This window comes from Monodon monoceros, unplaced genomic scaffold (assembly GCF_005190385.1).
Source record: "Monodon monoceros isolate NGI ecotype Baffin Bay Population unplaced genomic scaffold, NGI_Narwhal_1 Super_Scaffold_2, whole genome shotgun sequence".
In the NCBI taxonomy this organism is placed as follows: domain Eukaryota; kingdom Metazoa; phylum Chordata; class Mammalia; order Artiodactyla; family Monodontidae; genus Monodon; species Monodon monoceros.
The window spans coordinates 91,615,726-91,624,963 of record NW_021703776.1 but is presented as its reverse complement, the minus strand read 5'-3'; the positions used below and the strand labels follow the sequence as shown (position 1 = coordinate 91,624,963).

The following is a 9,238-nucleotide window of genomic DNA, read 5'->3' as shown; positions in this document are numbered from 1 at the left end:
AAGAGTGGATATATGTGTATGTAAAAGTGATTCACTTTGCTGTACAGCAGAAACTAACACAACAGTGTAAATCAACTATACTCCAATAAAAATAAAAATAAAAAAGGAAGAAGAGGCTCACAGGGCAGGACTTCTAGGGTATGATAATATTCTACTTCGTGATATGGGTGATGGGTGCCTGGGTGTGTTTTGTTGGAGGAAAACTTCCTCTGAGCTCTTAGGGTCTGTGAATTAGACTAACAAAAGACAGATTGTCAGGATAAAATGTACACAGTTTTTATCAATATTTATGTGCATGGGAGTTGACAGAAAATAAGTGAAAATCAAAGAAATGGTTGGACTCGGGCTCATATACCATTTTAACAAAGGAAACATGGTTTGGGTTTCAAAGGACGATAAACTGTGAAGGGACTAGGAAATATATGGGGGAAGCTAATGACAGATAAGGGTTATGTTAGTAAGATTTGGTTGTGCAGACTCACCCCAATGCTGGCGCCTCCACCTCTGTAATAAGAGTTGCATTCCTCTTTCTGGTACCTTCACAAGGGAAATATATGTCCTGCTTTTAGGAGGAAAAGGGGCAGAAGGACAGAGAACCCTTCCTGCATCTGTTGATTCTCAATTGCCTTCAGCTCAAAATAATCTTCATTCCAGAATGGCACATTTTGGGGTAGCATAGACTGTTCTCCTTCAGTTCGAACTATGCACGTTGTTTTTACACACTCTTCTGTTTGCATGCATGTGCGTGTGCGCGCGCACACACACACACACACACACACCAGAAAGAAAAGTCATCACCCTCGTTTTTTTTTTTTTAAATTCATTTGGTTGCACCAAGTCTTAGTTGCAACTGGCAGGCTCCTTAGTTGCGGCATGCATGTGGGATCTAGTTCCCTGGCCAGGGCCCCCTGCATCAGGAGGGCAGAGCCTTAACCACTGCGCCACCAGGAAGTCCCACTCCCTCACCAGGAAATCCCACTCCCTGAGTGTTTTGTGTAGGCCCAGCAGATGGACATCTCACTGGCAAACTGATAATGTCCTATAGCCTCACCTGGGGGAGAGGAAGAGATAAATTTCAGCCACTGCTCCGGATTCTTACCTGTCCCCTGGGAAGGCCCTGGCACCAAAAGGACAGTGAGGTTTGGGAGAGAGGGAGGCATGGAACATCCTCACCCAGCTCTGCCTCCGGGTGACGGTGGAACTTGGGGCACAGCTCCTCGCCTCCAGCCCTTCCATTTCCCCATCTGTAAAGTAGGTGAAGAGGTCCCTTCTTAATTATTTTTTATTCTTTGGCCGCGCCATGTGGCATGTGGGATGACCTTAGTTCCCCAACCAGGGATCGAACCTGGGCCCCCTGCATTGGAAGCGCAGAGTCTTAACCACTGGACCACCAGGGAGGTCCCTGAAGAGGTCCCTTCTGACCCCAGACTTGATTATCTGCTGGAGCACCTGTGGCCACAACCAGGAAGTGTGGTCTATAAGCCCGGTCAGGGCGGGATCCCAGGGCCTTCAGCTGACGGGGCCACTGGGCAGATGCAAGAGGGAGGGAGCAGCTGGAGGCCTTGGCAGGACAGGTGGGGTGTGAGGAGGGAGGAAACACACTGAGCTAGAGCCCAGTGTATCCCAGGCAGCTAACAGCTGAGCTGGTCTTAAAGTCAGGGCATGCCTCAGCCAGCCTTAGCAGCTATTTATATCTCATACGCCTCCTTATTTGGTAGCTGCCTGCAGTGCCCGGTGCTGGATCCTCTTTCCAGTGATGCCTGCCTTCCTGATGAGCACACTGGGCTCCTGGTGCAGCTCTGACTCACACAGGGCTTCACACAGAACAGGCACTCAACTGTGTATGTGTTATCTGTTCCAAATACTCCTAAACCCATTCATATTTTTGAAATTTCTAATTGTGTTAAATTAGTGCAACCATAATGACATCCTTCATCTCCACAAACTTTTCGCCATCCCCAACTGAAAATTGGTACCCATTCTCCCAGTTCCCCGCTTCTCCCCTCCCCTGGCCTTGACAACCTCTATTCTACTTTCTGTCTATGAATTTGACTAGTTTAGGTACCTCATATAAACAGAATCATGCAGTATTTGTCCTTTTGTGACTGGCTCATTTCACTTAGCATAATGTCCTCAAGGTTCATCCATGTTGGAGATGTGTCAGAATTTCATTCTGGTTTTTTTTTTGGTTTTTTTTGCCGTACGCGGGCCTCTCACTGTTGTGGCCTCTCCCGTTGTGGAGCACAGGCTCCGGACGCGCAGGCTCAGCGGCCATGGCTCACGGGCCAGCCGCTCCGCGGCATGTGGGATCTTCCCGGACCGGGGCACGAACGCGTGTCCCCTGCATCGGCAGGCGGACTCTCAACCACTGCACCACCAGGGAAGCCCTTCATTCTGTTTTAAGGCTGAATCATATTCATTCCATCGTATTAGTTCCCAGACTAGGGATCGAACCCATGCCCCCTGCAGTGGACATGCGGAGCCCTAACCACTGGACTACCAGGGAATGTTAAACACGTTTTGTTTTATCCATTCATCTGTTGATGGACACTTGGATCACACCACACATTTTACATTTCAAATGCAGTGTTGGAACCAGAATCCCCATTGCCAGAGTATAATCAAATGGAATCGGCCAGCTTTCTGTTTATTTTTTATTTTTAAATTTTATTTATTTATTTATTTATGGCTGTGTTGGGTCTTCATTGCTGCTCGCGGGCTTTCTCTAGCAGCGGCAAGCAGGGGCTGCTCTTCATTGCGGTGCTCAGGCTTCTCACTGCAGTGGCTTCTCTTGTTGCGGAGCACGGGCCCTAGGGGCGCGGGCTTCAGTAGTTGTGGCACACGGGCTTAGTTGATCCTTAGTTGTGGGATCTTCCCAGACCAGGGCTCAAACCCATGTCCCCTGCATTGGCAGGTGGATTCTTAACCACTGCACCAACAGGGAAGTCTCAGCTTTCTATTTAAAGCCTGAAGCTTTTCATTGATTTAGGGCAGGATCTGATGACCAAGAAAGATTTTATGACAAGTGGCATTTTCTTGGGGGGTCTTGGGCTCACAGGATGATTGTCCCTGAAACCCCTAGAGAATGGGCTATAAGAGCAGTGGCTAGAGGTAGAGCAGTTAGGGGGGCTGAAAAGGCCTGGGTATAAACAGTAGAGAAGGTATCTGGGATTTTTTTTTAAGTTGGAGATATATATATATATATATATATATATATATATATATATATATTTAAGTCTAGTTGATTTACAATGTTGTGTTAGCTTCAGGTGTACAGCAAAGTGATTCAGTTATACATACATGTGTATCTAGTTTTTCTTCAGATTCTTTTCCCTTATAGGTTATTACAAAATAATGAATACAGTTTCCTGTGCTATATAGTAGGTCCTTGTTGGTTATCTATTTTATATATAGTAGGGATTTTTTTTTTAAGGTAGGAAATGGCCCCTGAGGGTGAGTGCATGGAAAACTGGAGTCAGGGTGGTCCCCGTGGATTTGATTTGATTTTTTTTTTTTTAATCTCTAAAGTGAGTTTATTTTATTTTTAACATCTTTTTGGAGTATAATTGCTTTACAATGGTGTGTTAGTTTCTGCTTTACAACAAAATGAATCAGTTATATATATACATATGTTCCCATATCTCTTATAGCTTGCGTCTCCCTCCCTCCCACCCTCCCTATCCCACCCCTCCAGGCGGTCACAAAGCACCGAGCTGATCTCCCTGTGCTATGTGGCTGCTTCCCACTAGCTATCTACCTTACGTTTGGTAGTGTATATATGTCCATGCCTCTCTCTCGCTTTGTCACAGCTTACCCTTCCTCCTCCCCATATCCTCAAGTCCATTCTCTAGTAGGTCTGTGTCTTTATTCCTGTTTTACCCCTAGGTTCTTCATGACATTTTTTTTTCTTAAATTCCATATATATGTGTTAGCATACTGCTTTGCTTTATTTATTTTTTTGGCCACGCTGCGTGGCATGTGGGATCTTAGTTCCCCGACCAGGGATCGAACCCACGCTCGGAGTCTTAACCACTGGACTACCAGGGAAGTCTCCCCATGGATTTTAAAGACAACTGGGCTTCTGGTCTGGCCTGGGGTGGAGAGACTGCAGGGCAGATGCCAGAGTCTTTGATGAATGGTCAGGACCCATTTCCGTGACTCAGTTAACAGGGTTAATTTGTTTTTCGGAACAGCTTGTGTGGAGAAACCTTGCCTGGGACTCGGAATCATCCCAGTTAGAAGGGTAGGTAACCACAGTGAAGCTGGCAGCTCAGGACTCAGAGCTACCTTTCTTCTGCTGCTAGATTGTGATCTGACCACCTGCACCGGCGCCAGGCTCCTGCCCAAGACCTTCCCAGGGCTCCCCACTGCCTGCAGGCCAAGTCCAGCCCCTCCCTGCCCTCCCCACCTCCCCCAGAGCTGGCTGCAGCCTGCCCTTCCCTACCGAGGATTTTATGCTTCAACAGTGAATGTAGAACTGCTTCCAGCTGCCCTCCTCCACCATCCGGTCCCTGAGCTCCACGCCTGTGAGTCTGCAGTCTGCAGCAAGGGGGCACGGCTGGCTCAGCTCATGTGGTACCTTCCCTGCTACCCTCACTCTCAATCAGTCTGGCATAATGGCTGCTTCTCTAACCTCTGACAGCACCTTGCAGGTGCCTCTACCACTGCACATTCCCAGTAAAATGTTCTGCTTTGGGGTCTGCTTCCCCTCTTAGCTTCTAAATTCCTTGAGGACAGGTGCTGCTACTTTTCACCTTTGTTTCCCCCATTCATTCACTCATTAGACATATATTTATTGAACTGTAATGATGCACCAGACACTGCTCTAGTGTGAATGAATGCATGTCCTGGGATTGGGCCTTCTTGACATTCATTCATTCATTCTACACATATTGAGTGTCATAGATACTGGAGGTACAACAGTGAACAAATATAAATACAGTCCCTGCTCTCAAGAGATTTTGGGGGGAAGACCGACATTCAGATAATCATACACAAACAAACGTAATGTTTCCATCATGACAGGTGTTATGAAGGATGGGGAATTGGAGTGTGAGAGTGGATCAGAGGGGTTGGACTTGGTCAGGAGCCTAGAGAACACTTCCCCAAGAAAATGATACTTGAGCTGAGGTCTGAAGGTTGGGGAGAGGAGGGAATAGCATTCCAGAGAAGGGAACAGCATGTGCAAAGCCTTAAGTCATACGTTGGTTAGAAATGCTTTTGGCTTCAAGAAACAAAATCTGACTGCCAGTGGCTAAAACAATTGGGTGTTTTTGTTTTTTCTCGTACAACAAAAAATATGGAGGTGGTGGCTGCTGGCACTGGGCCAGTTCTTGCACTCTGTCTTTGAGGCTCTTTCTGCTCTCTGCTCTACCATCTTCTGTACGTTACTTCTTGTGCTCAGGCTTGTCCTCTTATCAGCCCAGCTCCAGACATAAGGATGGTTTTCAAAGGCAGGAGGTAGGGAGGACCAAGCAGAAGCCTGACTTATCCAGAAAACCCAGGACATCTTTCCCAGAGGCCTCCCTGCAGCCTTCCCCTCATAGCTCCTTGGTCTATGATCATATGACCATCCCTTGGTGCAAGGGATGCTGGGAAAGCTAGTATTTCACTTCTGTGGTGGGAACGGGCAAGGGAAAGAAGGTTGGGAATAGCTTGGTACCGATACATAGTGGGAGGGAGCAAGGCAAGTTCTAGAAACTTGGTAAAGGGAGCTTTGTGGAGACATTAAAGCTGGCTGGGTACGTAGGGGCCAGTATTAGTTTGCTAGGGCTGCCGTAACAAAGTACCACAGACTAGGCCACTTAAGCAATGGAAATGTATTGTCTGACAGCTGGGGAGGCTGGAAGTCCCAGGGTTGCTTTCTTCTGAGGCCTCTCTCCTTGACTTGCAGATGAACTGTATCTTCATATTGTCTTTCCTCTTTGCTTGTCTGTGTCCTAAGTGCCTCTTCTTTTTTTTTTTTTTTTTTTTGCGGTACGCGGGCCTCTCACTGCTGTGGCCTCTCCCGTCGCAGAGCACAGGCTCCGGACGCGCAGACTCAGCGGCCATGGCTCACGGGCCTTGCCGCTCTCCGGCATGTGGGATCTTCCCGGACCGGGGCACGAACCCACGTCCCCTGCATCGGCAGGCGGACTCTCAACCACTGCGCCACCAGGGAAGCCCTAAGTGCCTCTTCTTATAAGGACACCAGTCATTTTAGATTAGGGGCAACCCCAATGACCTTATATTACCTCTTTAAAGGCTGTGTCTCCAAATACAGTCACATTTCTGTGGTGCTGGGAACTGGGGCTTCAACACAGGAATTTGGGGGAGAGGGGGCCACAATTCAGTCCATAACAGGGCCAAAATTTATAAGGCTCTGTAGATCCTACTAAGGATTTAATTCTCATTCTAAAAGTAACCAGAGGGACTTCCCTGGTGGTGCAGTGGATAGGACTCATGCTTCCAATGCAGGGGCCCCAGGTTCGATCCCACATGAATGCCACAACTAAGATTTCACACGCCACAACAGGGGAGCCCACATGCCGCAACTAAGGAGCCCGCCTGCTGCAGCTAAGTCCCAGTGCAACCAAATAAGTAACTAAATATATATATATATAAATGATGTTTAAAAAATAAATTAAAAAATAATAAAAGTAACCAGAAACTATGAAAAAGTTTTAAGCAAGAGAATGACACAGCATCTTCAGATTTAGATCACTGGCTACAATGCAGAGGATGGAATGGGATGAGCCAGAGTAGATGCCCACAGACCAATGACCAGGCCACTGAAATAGCCCAGCAAGAAATGATGATAGCTTAGAGTAGTGGCAGTGGAGATGCAAGAGGGCAAATTTGAGATAGATTTCAGAAGTGAAAAGGCCAGGACTTGGGCACAGGGGGGCTTTGGGAAGAGGGAGAGGAAGGCATCCGTCACCTCTGGGCTTGGCTGGTGGTCCTGCATGGGAACCAGTGCTCAGGAAGCCTGGCCGCTGCTGTGAGAGGCAACAAGGAGCTGCAGGCACCGAGCTGAGGTGGGGTCAGCGAGGTGAAGGCTCCTCTGCGGCTTGGGGGGCTGGTGGTCTTGTACTGCTCTTCAAGGGTGAGTCCTAGGAGCTCAGATCCCTGTCCTATGAGGACATATAAAGTGAGTATTCTCTGTGCAGCGCTCTGATCAAAGGGCATTAGTTTCATCTGTCAGTTACATGTGCATTTTTATATTTTGGAAAATAGGCACAAGATGCTATGAGATATATATTAGATAATGTGGGGACCCACTCAAGACCCCAGAGTTGATATCAAGATGATTTGAAGCTGAAGACATTTAAGATTCAACAGATGCAGAAAAAAAGGTTCTCTGAGTTTTCCTTACCTAACTAAAATCAGCAACTGCTAGGAAATGAGGATACCGTAAATCCCCTCAATGGCCCTCAAGAAGGCAGATATACCATGCATACCCACGTAGACAATCATTATCACAAACCTTCTTATTTCTCACCTGTTCTAAAAACCCACTGGGCTTCCCTAAAGAAACCTATCGGGTTTTTCCCATAGAAGCCTTCTCTCTCCCTCCCTTTTCCCTACTAAGTTAGGTGTATAAGCCTTTAATTTTAGCCATTTAAGAAGCCAGCTACTTCTTTCGCTGGCTACTCTTATGCGTATGAAACAAACACTTTTCTCCTGTTAATCTGTCTTTTATCAGTTTAATTTGCATGTCCTAGATAATGAACCTAAGAGAGTAGAGAAAGTTTTTTTTTTCTCCCATGTAATTACCAAATCCAGAATGCATTGCGTAATCCTTCAGATCAAAGCTCCCTGCTACGAGTGAAGCCAAAAGGATAAACAGACAGAAAGCTAGAAAGCCACTCTGTACCTGTGATTATTTGAGAATGAAAAAGGGGTCTGTGTTGTCCCTCCCTTCCCCTCACAGCATCCCTTTGTCTCCTCCCTTCAGGTAGCCACACCAGGATGCCCGCTGCTTCAGTGCAGTTTCAATAGGTTTGATAACTTCTGCCTGGCTGGTAGACTCACACCCAAAGCATGCTGTGAACTGGTGTTAGGAGGAATCTGCTCCTCGGGACCCTGTCTCTCACTCTCTCTTCCCATTTCTCCCCAGCCAGCCTGCCCCATCTCTGGCCACACTCAGCCTGGCTCAGTGGGCTCCAGCCACACTGGCATTGGCAGTTCTTGGATTATATCAAGCATGACCCCATCTCAGGGCTTCTGTACTCGCTGTTCCCTCTGTCCTGTACACTATTCCCTTAGATTTTCAATTGGCTTATTCTTGCCAATCCTTTAGGTGTCTGTTCAAATATCATCTTAGAAAAGCCTTCCCTGGACTTCCCTGGTTGCGCAGTGGTTAAGAATCCGCCTGCCAATGCAGGAGACATGGGTTTGAGCCCTGGTCTGGGAAGATCCCACACACCGCAGAGCAACTAAGCCCATGGGCCACAACTACTGAGCCTGCGCCCCTAGAGCCCATGCTCTGCCACAAGAGAAGCCACTGCAATGAGAAGCCCGCATAACGCAATGAAGTGTAGCCCCCGCTCTCTGCAACTAGAGAAAGCCCTTGCAGCAGCTAAGGCCCAACACAGCCAAAAATACATAAATAAATAAATTTATAAAAAAAAAAAGAAAAGAAAAGCCTTCCCTGATGACCCTATCTAAATGAATGAATAAGTGAATACATTCACTGATGCCATTATTCTAAGACTGTGGCCCATTTAGACTGTACCCAGGAGAAGCTTTTTCTTAAAAAGACAAACAAACAAACAAAATTCTGTTTTTTAACCAAATAAGGCTAAGGAATTCTTTTTTTTTTAATTGATTTATAATATCATGTGAGTTTCAGGTGTAAAGCACAGCTATTTACATATATATATATATATACACACACACACATATATATATTCTTTTCTAGATTCTTTTCCCTTATAGATTATTATGTAATATTGAGTAGAGTTCCCTGTGCTATACAGTAGGCCCTTGTTGGTTATCTATTTTATACATAGTAGTGTGTATCTGTTAATCCCAGCCTAGGGAATTCTTAAATTCATTCTCAGCACCCATTTCTTAGTCTGGACTCAAGAAGTCTTTTGAAATAGATAATTCCTACGGAGATTAGGCTGCCCTCTCCAGCCTCTGTTTCCTAGAAAGCTTGGTTTCACTAGGGCAGAAGAGAGAGTAGCATTTACTCTAACGGTTAAAAGACACACACACACACACACACACACACACACACACACACACACACACA

The 9,238-nt window shown here is 46.5% G+C and overlaps 1 non-coding gene across 1 annotated transcript; it reads right to left on the bottom strand.

The window, feature by feature from the left end:
* Positions 1-1,324: 1,324 nt before the first annotated feature.
* On the bottom strand, positions 1,325-1,397 carry TRNAG-UCC. Its single transcript has one exon. It is a non-coding gene; the product is annotated as a tRNA-Gly (tRNA).
* Between the last annotated feature and the right edge of the window lie 7,841 nt (positions 1,398-9,238).